This window comes from Hermetia illucens, chromosome 4 (assembly GCF_905115235.1).
Source record: "Hermetia illucens chromosome 4, iHerIll2.2.curated.20191125, whole genome shotgun sequence".
Taxonomy (NCBI): domain Eukaryota; kingdom Metazoa; phylum Arthropoda; class Insecta; order Diptera; family Stratiomyidae; genus Hermetia; species Hermetia illucens.
Window position 1 is genome coordinate 145,376,902 of NC_051852.1, and position 20,684 is coordinate 145,397,585.

The 20,684-nt window shown below is 42.5% G+C and overlaps 1 protein-coding gene across 2 annotated transcripts in view; it reads right to left on the reverse strand.

Annotated features, from left to right (window-relative positions):
* The window catches only part of LOC119655636 (transmembrane protein 164), a 66,607-nt gene that overhangs the window by 18,158 nt on the left and 27,765 nt on the right, over positions 1-20,684 (reverse strand). The window contains exon 1 of one of the 2 annotated variants that reach the window (XM_038061609.1): positions 6,908-7,331. The exons of the other annotated variant lie outside the window; for it this stretch is intronic. The gene's annotated coding sequence lies outside the window, so the exon portion shown is untranslated. Of the gene's footprint in view, positions 1-6,907; positions 7,332-20,684 lie in introns of those variants that run through there. 2 annotated transcript variants of the gene reach the window in all.

A 20,684-nucleotide genomic window follows, 5' to 3' on the forward strand; every position in this document is an offset into this window, starting at 1 on the left:
AACCGAGGGATCAAAAAGTATTTTCGTCAGCGAAGTTTCTGACGGTGGTTGTCATGACTCTAAAACACTAAACCGTGGTATCTGTCGGTATCACTGCCGATTGCTTTCAATGTGTTTCAACCACCGCTCCATAATTTTCCGTGAAACTTGCACCCTTGCTTCACCGTTTTGTGGCGTGTAACTTTATGGTGACCTAATCGTTGGTCAATCTGGGATACTGGATTGCATTGCATGGCTCAACTCGCAAAAATTGTCGATATTTTTCAATATGCATCCTTCACCTTCCGCTTTCTCATCAGCTATTAGTGGTTGCTGCTCTGAATGCTGAGGAAATACTCCATTTATTACTCATCCAGGTTACAATACCCCGATGATCCGATGAAGACATGACTTGGTAATAGCTAGGATCTTTCGAGTAATAGTCATAGTTACTTTCCATCTGATACACTCGTGTAGCAGCACAGGAAGGATGGTAACGTGGAACAAACGACCTCAGGTTGAAATTGCTTTCAGATATCTGCTTTTTCAAATCTTAACAAAAATAGCGAGAGCGGATTTATCGCTGTTGATGCATCCAGCAACATCAAGTTCGTTACGGCCGCCGGCAGAAACAACGCTACCAAAACACTGTTCAACACTTTAATGTTCTGCCCGTTAATGGTCGCTGAAGTGGTGTTAAATAAGTCGACAATCTAGAGTCGCATCCCCCGGTGAGGGATTTGTAAGGACGCATCTTTGCAAAAAATCTCTCATCTGTCAAAGTCAAAAAACAAGCCATCCCGGAAGGGAGGGGGTACGGTCTAACGGCTCAGGCACTAAAAAGGTACCGTGCAGTAGACACGGACCTATGTCCGTTAATGCAAATGTCATGACCACTCAGAACGAGTTGGTGGTTATTTTTGGTCCGACTTTGCTTACCTCCTTCTCCAAATCTAATGAGCAACGTCCATGACCCATTGAGAAAGCAAGCAGATTTCGTCAGCATATCCGAGGTATTTGAGAAAACATAACATCGTCAATTGAACCCATCCATGTCTTCCAACAAAAACAGTATGAAGGACATCACCAATAGCCGAACTCCGCTTCGGATTTTAAATTCCTCTGAGGTTCTACTCCGATTCAGCATGTGACAGTTATTAGTTTTTTTAGGATGCAACTCCATTTCTGATACACTTCCTGTTAATGTGTTCGAAAAGTTTCGCGAAATCAATGGAGAGCAGGTGGAGTGGCAATCTAGACTCTGCACGCTGTTCCAAAATAATTTGGAGGGTGTTAATGTGGTCGGTATAGGACGATCCAGGGCGATCAAGGTTTCGATTTGATTTAGCTACGTCTTTGTGACAGTAGGAAGCTCGCAAACAGGCCCCAGCTGTGACACTTAGGATAGCTACCCTTCTTCAGAATGTTAATTTAACGGTGGCTTTACTCTGTTTGAGCACGTTCTTGCTAGTGATAATTTCGTTTCTACTTAGAAAAACAGTCCATATTCGTAGAAGAGTAGTCCGTATCCACATTTTCGGAAACTAAAGGTTGAACAACCTTTGTCGTTGTTGCATGACCTTTGTCGTTTTTGACGATTCGGTAGCAATTAAATTTTGAAATTTACAAGAGCTTCATCACTTCCAGAAATGCAGACAAATCGGGAAACCGTAATGTATATGCATTTAGCATTTTAGATTACTCACAGAATGATATTGATATTTAGTTGCAGTAAATTTACACTGCAAAGACAACTTTGAGCTACCGTAACTTCATATTTTTTCAGATTTTTCGGTTGGGTAGTTTCTGAGAATGGGTTCGTTAGAGAAATCATCATTTTCAACCCCTCGCAGTCTCCGTCATTCCAACAAATATTATAACTAAGACTAGCATCGAAAAGTACTAATCAAGGCCTTTGATTAGATACCCAACATGACTATATTCGCTGACAAAAATTTTACACCCCCCTTTTGCATGTAAGGGGATCCTCCTCACATTGAACAAGCTGCACAGGAATAAAACTGACAACGTTAAAGGCAGCTTGGTGACAGCGCGCTTGCTCGTGGGCAGGTAGGGTGTGGTTCGATTTCGTGCGAATATTTCTTTCTTTTTTATATTAAAAAAAAACACAAAATTGTTAAATCGTAAACTGGACCAAAACGGAGGAACATCTATCTAAACTTTAAATTGGTCTTTGGTTCATTCGTGGTTGATGAAGCTGGAGAAAACGAAGTGGGAACGGGAGGAACTCTTCCCCTTTATTCAGCTCTCTCGCTGTGCTGAATTAGATGTTCGAGCCGATTTTATAGAATGTATTTGGAGAGTGTCATAATTACCTGGTCTAGACTACATAGTGTTCTCGTTTTAAGTAGAGTATGCAGTTCAGCGGAACCGCGTCTGACCGCGGTTGCCAGAAGCCAGGTTCAATCCCGAGTTGCAGCGCGAAATATTCCCTCTTTAAACATTGAGTGGTAATAAACAAATTCAGGTTTAGATTCATTTGGGGGTGAGAAGACCCTGAGTCCGATCCCCGATGTGCTAGAACGTATTGGAAAAAACTACAGGTCTGTTTTTAAACTGCCTCACTGATATTTGATGCAGGAAGCTGAGTATTTCGGGGTTTTTCCCACTAGCAAAACGGCTAATGTAGAGTCGCCATTAGTGGTTTTTAACCTAAATGATCCTTTTTGGGCGGAGCGCTAAATTAGTGCGATTGCCTCCAGCGAATCAGAATGAGAAACGGATGTCGGATCAAAGGAGTATCTGTGGTGGAGTCACTTCTGAAAATGAGACTGACGCGTTCACACAGCTGGAATCAATAATCCGAGATCTGATGGAGTACGTTGGTCAGCGAAATAACGTCTATCCCGCTATCAAAGGCCAGCTGCGTTCTATTAGGGCAGTGTACTTTAAGCCTAAAGAGAATGCAAAAGCACGCGTAGTAGGAATAGTACCGATTTGCCTCTGCCCTGGTAAGAAACCGTAAAGCCGCCATCGCTTCACTTTTTTGAGAAGTTTGGGTGCAAGCCCAAAGCGAGGGGTCCGTGGACCAGGAAAGAGGGAGTAAGTTGCTTCCCATTTGGTCCGGTCCAGCATTAAGTTGATGCGGACTTAGGACCCCATCATTCCTAAAACGAATAACACAAACTATGTTGAAAACATCTCTTCCCAAGAAGCTCTTTGGCAAAGAAGGTATCCAAGGTGAAAAAGGCATCTCAGCAATGCGCAATAAGCGGTAAAGAAATCCTACCGATGAGGTACAATCTCCTCAATGGACAGCAAAACGGAAAAAGGAGAAACCAATGCAGGCGCAACCTAGGAAGTCAGGAGACCGAAGCTTGGGGACCCATCCGGAGAAGGCCACTAACCGCACCGAAGGCTCTACTAGGATCAAAGTAGAAACTAAGAAGCAGTTGCAATGGTGAGCCAGGCTTGACGAGCTGATCATAACAAAAACCAGCGAGCTGACATACGCAGAGATTTTGCGTAAAGTAAAAGCAAATATCTCCCAGACTGAACTGAGTTGTAACGTCATGCGTATAAGACGTACGCAGAAAAGTGATCTGTTACTAGAGCTTAAAGTGGTTGAAGATGTAGGCGAAGACCTTCGGAAAAAAATTGAAATGTTGCTAGACAAGGCTGCTTTCATCAAAATGACCAGAGATTCGGTTGTGATAGTATACAAGGACCTCGATCAAGTCGCCACGAAGTCCGAGATCTGCGAAGCCTTGCAATCTTAATTAGGGCTACAATCAGTGAGCGAGGCTAACGTGCTGCGACTTAGGATGCACAGCGTAGGAGTACGGTGATACACATATAGCGTGGATAAGTCTTCCTATCGAAGCGGCAAAAAAGGCGATTGGAGCAGGCAAAGTAGAAATTGGATGGGTGGTCTGTCAGATACGAGAACAAAGTCAAGTGCATGAATGTTTCAAGTGCTGGCAGTTCGGCCACATTGCGAAAGTCTGTACCAGCTCGCAAGACAGATCTAGGCTATGTCGCAAGTGTGGAGAACAAGTTTTTGAAGGATTACGACGGGAAGCCCAAATACGTGTTCTGTGTTAAAATGAAAAATAGCGACAGCGCCCACACTGCAGGAAGCAGTAGATGCCTACTGTTCAGAAAGGCGTTCATAAATAAGTCCAAAGGAAGTTTGAGGAACTAAATCTGAATCCCTGTCGAGTGGCCCAAGACTTGCTTTTTCGGAGCGTTGTCGAACAATATGAAAATCTGCATAACGGAGCATGGGTAGCAAACAAAAACAGCAAAGCAGCGATATGGAGCTGTGAAATAGAAGACGCGAAAAAACATCTAGAGGAGGGATTTACACGCACCAAGACAGGAGGTTTATTTATCTATCGCTGTTACGCAGCCTCACGTTAGAGGAATTCACTTCATGGCTAGTGAAAGAGAAGAACTCTGGGGGAGTCAATACATATCGGAAGGGAAGGGGAGGGGATAATTACAATCGGTAGTGGACCTCACTTTCGTCAATATTACCCTTTTCAAAGACTTGCAGTGGCATGTTAGGGAGGAGTACACACAGATTTCACAATGAACTGTATGCTTGCACTGATGATGAGTCAATGGAGAACAGACCCCAGAATGGTAACGACGGTCTGTTTGTCTAAAATGCATTTTTTCTAATTTGCCTAATCCATCCTGTTTACATGGAGTATGGATCTCCGGCAAATCTGTGCAGCGGATATCAATAGAGTATGCATGCTCCTCATAGAAGCCGATCCCATAAAACTCATGCATATCGTTTCCAGAATGTAACAATTTCAATTGGAACAAATAAATACAAAGTCTAGAGGATGCGGGAACCGCAACACATATCCTCCTTTACAGTCCGACAGGGTAACCTCCCCGAATTGTACGTTGCTAACGGCTTAGCCCACCAACCATGAAACAAATTTGTGAACTTGTGGCGCACAGCTGACTCACAGCCAGAATGTCATGTACATGGCCAAGACCTACTCGAGGAAAGACAGCTGACGATCAAAATCAATTTATCTACTACACGCATGTCAACTCCAGAATGACATAATGGGATGGTAATGAGAATGCTGCGAGGATAAACTTCACAGGTGATGACACACCTTCTCAAGCAAAAAGGTTCCCAGTATGTTTCTTCACAGAAAAAAAAAACAAGACGTAAACGGCGGGCGATTTCAAATGCGCAATACCTTCAGCTCCTGAGGGGTAACTGCGGAAATTATCCGGGGGCTCGCCAACAATGAGGTCTCAGTTTCGGACGACATTCCCGATAAAGCTTTCAAGCCAGTAGGGAATACTACGCCTGTCCAATTCACTCATACGTTTCAGACATTATTTTTTTAAGAATTGTAGGAGTCCTAAGTTTACTTGATAACCGACCGGACCAATTGGGAAGAAACTTTTTTTTTCACTCTTGTGGTCCAAAGAAAAGTCCATGGACCATAAGTTTGGAGGAAACTTCATTCTTCAGAACAGAGGGCAGGCAGCGTCCAATGAGTTGGCTCTACACTGAACGGAACCGTCAGTTGTCCTTTCTGAGACATTGCTAAAAGTAGGAATATTCCGTGTCCAATGGAAAAGGAAAAGTTGGTGTTGCTTCCCAAATCCAATAAATAACCCAGAGATCCAACATTATATCGGCCGATCGCTTGTTGGATACCAAGGGAAAGGTGATGCAAAAAGTCATCTACAAGAAACGCTCCCCATCATCGAAGACGATAACACCCTATCGAAATGTAAAGATGGGTTTTGGCGCGCCTACTCTATTTTGGGTACAAATAACCACGATGTTTGAACTTGGCAAAAGGTGTGGTGAACTTTAGAGGTTGCTGCCGTGTTCAACTTCGCTAACTGCGCCACTGGCAAGTGTGTTACAGAGTACTCAGGGTACTAACCGCTCAGAAAGAGCCATCTGATACGGGACAAATGGGAACACTAAGAGGAATATGTTGATAATAAGCGGAAATACAAAACTCGGTTCTGAGTTCTTTGCTGTGAAATATGATGTATAATGAAGGGCCCGTTTTTTCCGTTCCAGAAGAAGCCAGTTTATCGGCTTAGTGGATGGCTTGGCCGTGGGGTCGTAGTTATTAAACCAGAGGTTTGCGCGCTCGAGGTAAGGACCGATGTGAATTTCTTGTTGAAAAGGACCGAGGTGACCTTGATTGATATGAAAAAGCAGTCCTGATATCACGAACCATATAAGATGTCAGTGAAGAATATGGTCCCCTTTGCACCGGTTACTATTACGATTGTTCAGTAACTATTTGAAATAGTGTTATTTATTGATAATTTCACTCAGATGTTGATCGACGCTAAACTGAGATATAGAGGGCATCTAGAGTATATTTGCCAAAAAGTAGTCGGTGCTGCTGAATGTTGACCGACCGCAACAGGTTCCCCATAATTGGAGTAGTGCTTTCCATCTCACCATATGTTCGGTGAAATATAGCAGATGAATTCGGATTCCTGTCTGATGGATCTGCAAGACTTTTGTACCAGACAAGACGTATGGAACGTCGCACATAGCGTAGAAGTTTCACAAGGATAGATTCGCATGGTTGTTGGGAACGCAGAAGAGACGAGTTTTCGAAGGGACAACATTGCGGAATGACTCAAAGATCCAGAGCATGTGATTTTTCACGGGTTGAGATTCACAAGCAAAAGAAAAGACCTTGAGATGAGTCCGATAATTGAAGAGATGCTCAAGGTAAGGGAGACCTGCCTTTGGAATTGTGAAGATAAAAGAGGAAGAACGAAATTCTTTCTTGACTAAAATTGGCAGTTGGTTTTCCACAGAGAATTTTCCTGTTTAGCACAGTTCCATTCTTTCTGACACATTTGCTTTACTATATGAGAATATTAGGCATACAAAATATGCTACTTATCGTGAATAAATTGAGAATAAAAGTTCAAGCGCTAATTTCACCTTTAAATTTGAAACAGCTATTCCACAGGCTTATCCTTGTAAGATTTCTGGTAAACCACTAACTTAACTTGGCAGCACTTCAATCACATGCACCCAGCATACTAAGTGCAATAATTGTTACCAATAAATGAAAATATTCACCAAAATAACATTTCACACATGAACCGAACCGATCTGATCGAGATAAATCACAAAATGCCGATAAAGTTGGAAGATGTTGAAAAGGAAACCAGTTGCTTTCTACTATCACTTTTCATTGTTTCTCGATGATGAAGCTTCTTTTTTGTTAGGAATCTCAAGATTGGTCGGTGAACTCTTACAACAATACTTGCATTCGCGCTTGCCAAATACTCATAGTAACCATTTAAAAGCGTCTTTTGCGTAATGAGGTTTGATAAATATGTGTTTTGTGCAATTTACGTCATTTTCGGAAAGCTCTGCAACAACATTTTAGTTGGGAGCTGGAGTCATGGTAGTCTGACGACTGATACGTTATTTAAAGAGTATTCATCATTCATGTGGTACCAATCATGTGGGTGTGCTTGTTTAGTTGGTTATTTGCAATGGAAAGATAAGTGGATATTTTGTTAGACGAAAGCTTTGGATAGTATCTTTAAATCCAAGTTATATCTAATTATTGTTTACGTTCAACCTGTAATCTTATTACGCAGTTTTAACTCCCATTAATTTGGGCTTCCAGTATTTCTTTGCGAGTACATTTCATGGTACAGTAGCTGTTATCGCATCATTAATCTTGAATCTTAAAAGCACTTCAATTGAAAGATCTATAATACATTGTAAGAAATTTTGCGCATAGGGATCATTCTCTTCTTGAATGATAAATGGATCATGGGAATCTCTTGATCTCTCGACACGTTTACATCAGCGTAGTAATGACTCGCTTCTTTCACAACTCCATTAGAACTTTTGCTGTGAAAAATTAGAAAACATTGCGGGGAAAATCTTTATCTAAAAGACGTTTTGTGATTAATGGTTAGATTGGCATAACTTTTCCATGTAAACTATGGAGTTCTATGCGCCCCGTGACAGATACTCTTAAATCTAGCAGCATCCGTAAACAATAGTAACTGTGAATTGGATTCATGTGACTTAGATGCATATAACTATGTAAACGTACCTACAAACGGATAAACACGTATATTATCCATGCGCTGTTGTTGCTCATACCCATATGCGCTTACCCGCTTATGTATAACTTATCCATACTTACTGCGTAAATATCTCAATGTGACAAAGAAGTGTTTCGACTCCGCACTCTCGTTGAACAAAGCATACCTTTCCGCTAATAAGATAGATTATGACATACAATGTCTAGTCAAGAATTCCAGCCATAACTTTCAATTTTCCCGCAAAAGTCAATAACTTCATTAGAAAATGACTAAAATTGAAAATACAAGGATGAGTTAAATGTAAACGGGAATTTGGTTATCAAGAATTGTTAGACAGTCAGAAGCCTTTGAATGTTTTTCATGAATTCCGCCTGACCCTCTCCTCCGCATTCACTTCCAATATTATTCCTACTCAGTCTATATTAGGGCAATCAGTGTGCACTTCTGTTGCGTAATAGACCATTATAAAGTTTTGACGCGAGAAGAGCTCAAACCTTCATAAATTTGATCGCATTTAGGGACGCAATTCAGGACTGAAACTCTCCAAAATCCGCGTGCAGGAGTGGCATGAAAGTTTTTCTGACGACGTAGTGAAAAATTAAAGTCCCCATATGCGTTCTCCAACTTTCATCACAGTAAGGGAGCCTTAGAAGCTGACCGGCGGCGTCTCACCGTTAACGAAATCGCTTATTCAGTATATCTAGTTTAGTTCAGTTTAGTTTACTGGGGGGAGCCGCATCTCCGAGCACTCAGGCCATTGTAAATCGCCTATTCAATGACTTCCCGCCTACGCCCTTCGCAGGCTTCAGCGAATCTGAGAACATTCCCCAGTGTGCAGATTCTTCATTGAAGAAAACCAAGGTATCTTCGTTTGAGATTTGAGGAGACCGGGCATCTGCATATAAAGTGCAGGGCCGTCTTCTCCTCTTCCTTCTCACATTGGCTGCACATAGCTGACACTACCAACCCAGTCTTTTCCATATGGTAGTTTAAGAAGCAATGTCTCATTAAAAGCCCTATCAGGGTATTCATGTCCCACTTTTTAAGGGACAATAAAAATACCGTTCTGGCAACCCCAGGTTCTTTTACAAGGATTTTCGCTTGCCGGCAAAAGTTTAAATTTCTCCACTCGGCTACGTGAATCCTTCCAATTTCACCTTTCAGAGTAGACTTGACAGTGGATGGCCGGATTCCAAAAGCTGGTTCTGGCCCCACCATTGTGGATCCAGACCCTCGGCGAGCCAGTCTGTCAACCTCTTCCCTGTTTCATTCAGTCAGACAAATCCACACCAACTGGCTTGATATGTCGTTCCTGTTTAGTCCTGATAATGCTGTTCAACTGTCGGAACAGATTCGAATGGTGCGACATCTCCATTTTTCACGAAGACAATCTTTTGCTGGCAATGAAATGGCATATATCTCCGCCTAGAATATGGTCGTCATTATTCCGACGGGTCGAGGCAGTTCCATAACCGGATTCCCCGAGAACACCAGTGCGCCCGATTCGCCTTCCATGACTGACTCATCCGTGAATATTATTAAGTCTGTAATCTGAAGAGACTCATGGCCATTTATCGACCATTCTTCTCCTTTGGTTATTACGACCGTGTATGTCTTTTCAAAAACGAATCTGGAAACCGCATGATCGGCTGGCATCAGAGCTACTGAATGTTTGTCAAGGAATTTCCAGATAGACGCATGACCGTGTGATTGGCCACCTTTCCACGCTCCAATGGTATCATGTTTATATGGGTCGTTGGTGCTATCCGTTTCAACTTTCACAAAACCAATTTTGACGGTCTGAACTCAGCTTTAGCGTCGTTCAACTGGGTCACATATTAAGTTACTCAACTTTTTATCAAGCTTTAAGCACCTTTTATAATATGTTATCCAATCTCCTTTCCTGTTATGCCCTTCTTCCCCTGTTTGCTTACGTCCGTACTCACAGAGATTCTTAATAACATTCGCCTGAAACATGCACTGCGGAAGAAGTTTCGGGCCGACCTTGCTCACTTTAAGGCTATGCGTTCCACTATGAAGTCAAGGATTAAAAAGCGCATAAAAGGTACTTATTAAGCGTCGCAGCCGCCCTTGTCCGCGGTAACTTAAAACCCTTTTGGTGTGACATCCTACTCAAACTCTCCCTTTTTCTATCATTTTTCCTGACACCACTGCAATCTCTCTACAACAATCTTGAGACCTTCTCTGCACCTTCTTCTCTTCCGTGTTTTTTCCCTCGACCACCACAACCCTTTACGCCTTTTATAACTGCCTACTGTTCCGACTCTCTGGCCATTCCTCTCCTTACCCCTTCCTTGGATGAGTTCCTCATTGGTAATCTTGACCCTAATGTCGGACCTGGCCCCGATGGGCTTCCTAACCTCTTCCTTCTTAACCGTAGAAAACATATTTCCCTCTCTCTGTGAATAATCTACAATTAAAGTCTAGATGAATACTACTTACCCCATGTCTGGAAAGAGGCCCTTTTTATCTCTAACTTCAAAAGCGGAGTACCTTCTTTTGCCGCCCCATCTCTCGTTTCTCCTCTTCCTCCAAAACCCTCGAAAGATACGTCAATGACTGGTTGACCCCACACTTCGGTCAAGGTTGTCAAAGAGCAGCATGGTTTCGTGAAAAATAGATCTACGGCTTTAAACCTTCTGGTCTTTACCAACTTCGTTGCTTTAATTCATGACAGTAGATACATGCTATTTATACTGATTTCTCCAAAGCCTTTGATACTGTTGACAATAATATCTCCTGGCTTTCTTCCTGTCTCTTATAACATCTTTGCAGAGTTTCTTTTCGCGGTTACTCATCTCGTTCCTTCCCTCCTTCCTCTGGTGTTCCCTGGATATTACTTTCCGCACCGCTTCTCATAACACACGTAGTGAGGACATTTTTGAAGTATCCTTCGCGAGCTCGAGATTTACTTTCACTTCCCGATCCCGAGGCTATACCGGTCCTAAAACACCCAACAGTTTGGGTCCTTTGACTCCGTCTCCTTTTTTAGTTTTAAGCGTAAGGTCAGCCATTTACTTGCTCCCCCTCTGAGGACAATATGTAACAAGGAATTTATTTTCTGTATATTGTCTTCATTAAATAAATAAATAAATCAATGATTTCAACGAAATGGTTGGATCGGTGATGTTCCATTTAAAGTTTGTTCACCAGAACCTTGGCATGGATTAAAGATATGCTCCGCTTCCAAGTTTAGAGGAGGCTACGGCCTATGCAAGTTCCTAGCTCCAATGATCCATCCCTCAGCGCCAAAGACCGCATCCTCTAGAGCATCAGACCTGTTTCGAATAACCGATATTGTCTGATTTGGTGTTATATATGCGCTGAAAAACTGAAGTGAACTCTTCCTAAACATCGAATACAGTCCGAATCCGGATAACAGCGATATCTGACAAATGGAGATGTCATGAAACTGGGTGCTTGCTCCAGTACTGTTCTCTTTTGAATTCTCCCGTTTCAGCCGTTGATACCTCTTTGATTGGGCACTATCACGAGCGATGCATTTTCCTACTGTATTCAAACGCAACCAGCTCTCCTTCCTGCTCCACTATCTCATAGGTTTTGGTATTTTTGTTCTCGGTGGAATTTGTACCAGCACATCATGTGAAAGGAAGCAGGCTGCAATAGTAAGGAATGGGAATAGCCTCGGGAACGAAGCCGCTAGCCAAGTTTTCTGAGATCCCGAAAGTTACGTACGGATCAGCACTCGCTCGGGGCAACGCAGTGTACTACTACCGGTTTCGGCCAGGATGCCAAAAGGGCTCCTGATACATGCAACTAACTCGTCCCGGCTTGGGAAATCACAGTGTGTCTCGATGTGAACTAGTCACTTGCGGGTCGTTCCTGATCGAGATATTTTTTCAAGGCTATTAGCTACGGTGCATTTATATTACCAGCGGACCTATCAGAGCTACTGGTTCAAACTCCGTGTATCATGAACGACACTTTAGGATCGCAGAGGACTCCTAGACTCTTTAAAAATTTCTCTAGTCTTGGATTCCGTTATCACTACATAATGATTTGAGTTTTATAAATATATGAGCTTGCTCCAACCAGTTTTCCCAAATACAGATAAGGTTAAAGATTAGGTTGTTCCGGGATGGTCCAAATGACGAGGGGAAAGCAATGTCTTGGCACTTTGAGAAGTTGCAATGGTTTCCCTCATTGTTGGTCGATTTTGTGAATATGGGAAGCTCCTCAGCTCCACAGCATTTCACTGGCGAGCCAGTTTGAAGATTAAGAGACCATCACAGTATGTGCAAGTCAGCGCTGTGGACATACTGAAGTATAGCTGGAACGTTGCCCATCCCTAAGATATACCTTCATTTCAGATTCCTCTAGCCGGTGCAGCCATCAATCATCAACATTCAATTTCATTCAAGGATATCGTTCCTGCACCCTGTATATTTCGTATAAAAGTGCAGATCGCACATCGGACTCCTTCATTTTTTAAAATTCGCTCATGATCCAGTTTGTTTCTACAATGGCGAAGATTTGCTTGTGAGACTAACAAGTGAATATGAATACAGCGTCTTCAGGTGCCAGCACTAGGAGGTTCCCCTCTAGCCACTTGCTATTGACCTAGCAGATAGGGTTGCTGCCCTCTGCTTCCTTGCTGCTTCTGAGCACCTATATGTAGGGAGAGCGGATAAGCCTTGTTTCTAAGAATTCTCAAAATTTCCCATGATGGATGCAACCCTATATCGATACCTTCATTTCGGATGTAACGATGACGCTTTGCCACTTGTCCTACGCGATATTTGTTTGCTTCCCATATTGCGAGGCATCTTTCATTCTCTTTTATAGTCGGTCAGCACTGAGACCCATGGAATACTGAGTTTTTTATATACGACTACTTAGTGTTCAATTACAGTCAATCAAAATGGCAGACTTTATTCAAAAATTTAGAAAGTATTCGTCTGTATGTTTCATCAGTCCATCAGCCATCTTTTGAATATCTGGGAAAGCCCCCACCCCTTAAACCCAAAGGAAAATTATGCTTCGCCTTGGATACAAATTTATTTTATACAAAACCTTAACAATTGGGTTCAGGTCTATATTTTTGACTAGTTTTTGATGTGAGATGGTAATTAAGATTTCTATCAACACAACATAGTACAATTCACTGCATACATGATATTTCACAATGTTCACGGTTTTTCACAGTTTCCTGACAATCCTTTCTGAATAGTTTGCGTGTGAAAGGCAAACAAACGAATTGCTTTGTTCCATATAAAAGCCATATAAAAACTTGATTTCGAATTTGATAGTTTTGCATCAAATGTTTCTACAAGTGAAATAGTCCTGATGCATATTTAGCAGTTTTATTGATCTCAATTGTAACATTTACTTTTTCGGATTAAATCAGTTAAGGTTTTACAATATCTGCTCATTTATGCAGTCAGAAATAAAACAACTTGAAGAAACAAGCAACTAAAATAGAAAGATACCAGTCAACGTCACTGAAACTTTAAAAAGATACTGCAATCTACGCCAACTAGGTCATGCATACTTTTCTGCGCTTGCAGAATGCAAAATTTGTCTGCTCATTGTAATGTCATCATGTGTTTATACGGGAGCAAATGCAAATTCGAACCATGGAAGCTTCTAAGGATGTGCGGATTCTAAATGACACTCAGATTTATGAATTCATGCCACGCTCAATCTGTGGAAAAGTTACGAAAATTTTCCATGTTGCAATATGTTGACGTGAAGGATAACCACAATGACTGATGGCAAGTGCCACTTAAAATGTATCCTGGGCGATTTATGAATGCTTTCAACCATCGGACCAGGAAAATTGGCATTTTTAGAGCAATTTGTGTTGGTAGCTCCTTGCGAAGAAAAATAGACTGTCTTCCTGATGAATCATATCATCCCACTTCTTACATGACCTGTTCACTCTTGGGGAGAATTAAGTCTACTGATTTATGTAATGTGGACTGGTATTCACGGTGAAGCATAAAACCTGGGAAATTCCTGCCCAACTTACAATATCAGGTTAACGGCCAGAAGAGAAACATCGTGCTCACTTATTCTATGATTCCTTGTGTGCTCCGCAAGCGCAAGGACTAAGGGATCTGGTAGTGTACGCAGAATCAAGTAGTCTTGAACTCTTAATAGGTTCTGATGCGAACATTCAGCATCCCTAAGTTCGTGGAATGGAGAAGAAGTGAAGTAATTGGCCTAAAAATTTGCACTTTGAAGGTGTTAGAATTGATTAGAGACTGGGAAATGCTAGCTGAACTCTCACTCTGACTGTTGCAGGTGAACAGACTAATACAAGCACGGAATCCTAGGAAAAGGTTTTGGACAAAGAATAATGAATCTCTTGGTAACAAAGTCTAGCTTCTAAGGCGACTGAGGACTCCTTTGGCTATAGAAGATCAGTTGGAAACTCAGAATCGGAAACTTTTATGGTCGTTTGAAGAAGCTTGTCCAATTCCCCCAGGACAAAGTAGTAGAACGGTCCCATGGTGGAACCACGAACTGCAAGGACTCAGGTAATCAGCCTGACGACTTCCCAATCGTGTTTGTAGAAGCAATAAGAATGAAGCCTGGTTAGAGTCAGAATTCACAGCGTAAATATAAGAGGCTCGTAAGAAGTTCGAAGTGAGACTCCTTTAGAGAATACTGTGTGGAAATGGACACACTTCCAGGCTGTGAAGAGTCTTTAAAAGGGATGAATCCGCCAAGTTGGACTCTCTTAGAAAACCAGATGGAACTTTCTCGAACTCTAGAGTTGAATTTGTGCAGATTCTCTTGGTGGTGACAGAAGTGGAAGGAAGACGAAAAAGGAAATTGGGATACTGCAAGAACGGTTTTTACCAAGAAAAAGGCGAAAGCTGCTATACTGTCATTCGAACACTTCAAAACACCTGGCAAGGATGACATATATCCAGCGATGCTAAAGGAGGGTATAGAGCACTTAGAGCAACTTCTTAGAACTATTTTTGGATGATGTCTTTTCTGGGCTACGTGCCTACCTCTTGACAGAAGCTTTATGTAATCTTCATATTTAAGCCTGGGGAAGATGACTATTCAGATCCAAAGAACTATAGACAAGTCAGTTTAACATTTTCGCCGAAATGTCTGGCCATATTCGCCAGAAAGCATTAAGGTCGCACTCACTAAATGAAAAGCAACACGCTTATCAGTATAGGAATTTGGACATGGTAGTCTCCATCCGCCCCTGACGCTTACCAGATCTGGAATTGTGATTCCCGAACCAGCTTCACACGTCCCAGGAATTCGGGCTATCCCTCAGATCATCAACTCGAGGATGGGCTTATTACAGAATTTCTAGGTACTTGCAGAAGTCTGTCTCAGTCTCAGTGGATGTGTAGTTGCTTCAATGGCATAAAGAATCAAAGAGGGCTCAAAGAATCGCCTTGGAAATGTCTCTCCGTATACATATGGGCTCTCTGAAAGGAGGGTATTGACAAGGTCATATCCCACTCATCTATGACTGTTGTCAAAACTTTATTAGTTTCGGAGTAATGCGATACAGACGTAGGATATCGATTAGTCAGGTATGCGGGACGCGATCGGAAGTTTTGACATAATCGATATAGCAACTAAAGAGGTTTCTTTGGCTTCTAGTTGCTTGTCCTATAACTATCGAGTCGATAATGATTTACTCTCTCCTTACTCCTCCTCCTTACTCCTTACTCCTTACTCTTGAACCGACTCGGCAGCCCTTCTGCTCCCCGGACGGAATGTTGTTGGTCTCGAGGTGCGCATTGATCCTTCCACTAATAATGGACGTTATAAATTTGTAGAGGGTTGGTAAGCAAGTAGTTGATCTTGTGTCCACGGGGTCCTGCACTGTGTCTTTTTTAGGGAAAAGGTAGATAATTCCCACAATGAGGAAAAGTGGAAATTCCTCCAGCCGATTAATGACCAGATTTATGCTATTTGCCAACCAAGAAATTCTGCACCCGATTCAGAGTGCTCCAGTTCTACGAGTTGTTTATGGCTCGGTGAATCTCCTCTTCTTAATTTCCGAAAATTCATGCCAATGGCGGGTGCCTTCAGCGGGATTTTACTTATCATGCTTTCTTTATTTTTTATTTTTTCAATTGTGTTGATTTATTATTTAGTTTCTGAGTTATATTGGATTAAATTGAGATAAAGCAGAGCTAAGTCCTTGACTTCACAATTCCCTCTCCCTCGAGTGAATTTACATTGCACGTTTTCACGGGCAAGACAATTACAGTTACGGGAGGGTGACCAAATCACCGTGCATTACTCGAGGATATTTCTCACAAAGGAGTTGAATGGAGGATGGATGGAGCCAAAATCAATGGAGCGGCGAAGCATAAGGTCGAAGGATTTTGCAGCCTTATTGGTATGTGGTGATTATTGTCAAAAGTGACTCCGAGCTCTTGATTCTGATTTGATAAGGAATATCCATCAAGAGAGTAGGAAAAGGAAGTAGATGAGGATCTGAGCAAGTAGCTCATAAAGTGGCACTTCCTGATGTTTAAAGCTAAACTATTAGTAGAGAACCAACGAACTACAATTTCTAGGTTTGATTGAAAGGAGACATAGTCTATAGGCGATGATATAGCTTATAACAGCTTAAGGTTAGGCATAGAGCAAACAGGGACAAGGAAAGAGGGGGCAAGTTGGTGATAAAGAATAGAAATAATAAAAGGCCCTGAATAGAGCCTTGTGGGACGCCAGAGAAGGGAGAAAGGCGCGGGATGTGCAGCCATTAAAAGAGCCGCGGCAAGATCGGTAGGAAAGTTATGAGGCAAGCCATAATATAAGTGATATGGGAACGTTAAGAGTGCTTAACAAAGCCGTCTCGCTTTTTCACTACGATGTGGCCAAAGTGGGTGAACAACTAGTCGCCGACATACCATTCCAAGGTTTTGGATCAGGAGGAGAGGAGCCAAATGGGATGGTTATTTGGGAGTCTCAGCATAAATTCTAGATGACAGGAACTTCTTCCTAGCTGCAAGTTTTTTAAGAAATTTTTTTGTGACTTCAGTAGTGAAGCTGAGTGCTTGGTCACATGTTACTGGAGAGACTAGGAGCCCAGTTGATTATCGCTAGTGCTGAGTTCAGACCTCTTCCGAAATTTACCTTATGAAAGTTCAATTTACAGGCTTGCCCACAATAAGGGAGTGGATTTGGGCGATCTAAACATCAAACCCGAGGCCATGATGATGAGCGTCAGGAGCAAAAGGGAGCATGAGAAGACAAGCTCAAGAACCTGATTTAAGGTTCTAAACTAGAGGACGGCACTGGTGTTCATGAAAGTGGATAAAGGATAAAGGGTGATACGAATTATTAGGGGGTGAAGAAAGGCCGGGAGTAATAGATCAAGAGAGCTTAGGAAGCTTAAAGCCGTTACTCAGGATAAAAGGCAGAGGGGGGAACAAAACGAGTTCGAATTCTGATAGTATTTCGAAGAAATCTTCGTATAAGAAAGGGGTAAGGCAGCGAAAATATTCAAGGAGCATACGTTTGGAGGAATAACTCGGACGGGGATAAAACCGTAGATGAACGAAAAGCGGGAAAAGTGGCTTCGGTACAGAAAGGGGACTTAACAGCTACCAGAGGAACTCCGCCAATTGACTTGCCAAGTGCAGTCTCTGTCACGACGAAAGACAGAGTAACCTAATCGGAATCTAAAATCCTGTCGTCCAAATAGGTTTCAGAAATACAGATGACGTGATGTTAGAATGCTAAGGCAGGTAACTTGAAGCACGACAGTTTGGTCCTTAGATCCCTTATATTTTGGTACTAAAAGTCTTATATTAGGAACATCATTCAAGGTTGGCGAGGCAGGTGGCCGGTCCGAAAATTTTCTCGAAGCTTGGTCCTCTTATAAAACTCTTATATCCTGGGCGATAGCGTTGACGTTGTGAGAATATATAACTTTGAAGGAAGCTTTTCCTCGGTCGGGAGAGGCATCTTTCGTCAGCTTCTTTTGGCCATCGCCGAATTCACATCTACCCCTCATCCTACATGTATAAAGTGATTAAGTTGTTTTATTCAATAGAATTTTACCTTTCTTTATCTTCATGTGTGAATGGGTCTAAATGTAAAGAAAATTTTTGAAATTTTACTGTTTCAGAGGGGACTGACCCCACAGCTACTAACTTTGCCTATCGAAAAAGATTATGATTGGTTTGAGGGTTCCCAGAATGCTCACTTTCTCCAAGTTGAACAGGAATTCCAGCGATATAAGCTGGGCATTCAGGGCCCCAGCAAAGTAAGATGGTGGGACTCTGGTGAGAACTGCTCTCCTTCTTGAGGCAATGTGCTTTTGTACTCTAGAAAAGCGAGTGGTGGGAGACGGGAATCCGGTGTCGCGTTTCTGATGATTACTTCAAGGCGCGCTCTCTAAACCTTCCGGCCTAGGTTAAGGAGCATCACAATTGTACAGTGCTACGCATCAACGGAGGCTTTTAATATAGTGGAGAAGTGTGCTTTCTATGAGTAATTACCCACTGTTCAGCGAAGGCTTCCTTAAGGTAACTTTGTGATTGTGATGGATGAACTGAATGGCTTTGATAACACCTTCTTCGGACATGCGATACGGAATCACAGTCTTGGCGACCGTAACGATAATAACTGGAGGTTTTTGGTTTCTACTGGTGGCACATCTTTCGAGCACAGAGCCTGCCATACGATCAGCCGGGTTTCAACAATCCGATACCGAAAATTTGATCGATCAATTTGGCATCACCAGTAGATTTAGGGCGTGTCCGGGTAGCTGAGTGGTTAGAGCACAAGGCTGTCGTACGGAAGGTCGCGGTTCAAATCTCGCTGGCGACAGTGGAATTTGTATCGTGATTTGACGTCGGATACCAGTCGACTCAGCTGTGAATGAGTACCTGAGTCAAATCAGGGTAATAATCTCGGGCGAGCGCAATGCTGACCACATTGCCTCCTAGTGTACCGTTACGGTCTTGAATGAAGTGCTCTAACACACTTCAAGGCCCTGATCCAATATGGATTGTTGTGCCAACGATTATTATTATTATTAGTAGATTTAGGAGTTAACTTCAAGATGAGCGTCACCAGAGAGGCGCTGACATCGGCCTCGAAAGGATTCATCATTTGATGGTAGCTTACGTTCGTTTACGTGTTGCGTCCGCCACTTCTCGCAGGCTTGGATAACTGCGACCCACCAAGTTAAACGTCGACCGCTTCTGTCATCCACCTGCCCCTCAGTAGTGGGAGAGCTATCGCGTTGATCGGATGGGAGGTATACTGAGTAATCGATCTTAGAATATCGATGAACATTGGGCAGCCATCAAAAATGCTCTTTTCTTAGATGGAACGCAGCTCGTCGGCCACATCCAGAAGGAACGTCAGAAGATCTGACGGGCTGTGGAAACATGGAAGCCAGTCGACGAACGGAAGGTGTTGAAAGTTCTATTGATCACTGTAATGGATGGCGAGCGTAACGCACTCGAACTCCAATGCAAAATCCTGAGAAGTTCAGCGTAGTGGACACCCTGACACGAGAGAATTTACTATTGTATAGATCAGGGAAGCAGAAGATACCGCAGCATTACGATCTACAGACATCGTATCACGGAAGAACTTGCATGTGGTCGCTAATCTTTCGATGATCCTGCGGAGAACATTAATGGTCGACATCAATGACGAGCAATTGGACAGGTGGAACGAACATTTCAGCACGCTTCTTAATCGTATCACAACCGTTGAAGTTTGTCGTTTTGTGGATGAAATGGCTGGTTACCGTAACATGTGGATATGGACTGTTCCTCCAAGCAGAAGAGAAACCATTTTGGCCGTCAGTGCCTTCAATTGGAGTAAATTCGCTGAATTTGATGGTCTGCAGTTATTGCAGATCTACTACTTCCACTCATACAGAAATCTTGGGAATCAGAGGTCTTTCCCAAAAAGTGGAAGAAGGGGGTGATCGTTAAGGTTCCAAAGGAAGGTACTCGTTCTGAGTGTGACAATTGGTATCTGCCGTTGCAAACATAATAGCTGAAATAATTCTCGAACGCATCAATGAATACCTCGAGAATTTGATCGACAGGGGCGGGTTGGTTTTCACTCCGGATCCTCCTACGTTCACCATTTCAACACCTTACATATCATTTTGGAACAGTCCGCGGAGTTTAGTTCTTCGTTACTTCTGCTTTTCATCGATTTTGAGAAAGCTTCCGATAACGTGAACAGGGACTGTATCTAGCAAACTCTACGCAGGAGGAGTATTCCGAAGAAACTAATAGCTAACACCATAGTGACATATGATGGCGCAAAATGTCATGTGCTTCACCGAAGTAAAATCTTAGAGGATTTTGAGGTTCTAAGTGGAGTCCGGAGGGTTTCATCTTGTTACTGATGTTATTTCTTTTTGGTGCCTTATCCGGACGAGATGGAACAACTAAGTGGACCATGACTGATAATATCTGTTTGTTCTTTCACCATTCCTACCTTGAACAAATGGCTCTGGATTTGGAAAAAGAGGCAAGTATTATAAAATTGGACTGCAGATAACCCCAATAAAACCAAGGTTCTCAGTCTGACGGGTTATCGTACTATCCCTTACAGCATTAATGGGCAGGGCATCCATCAATTCGTATATCTAGCGGATGATGAACGGTGGCACCGAACTTGATGTTGGC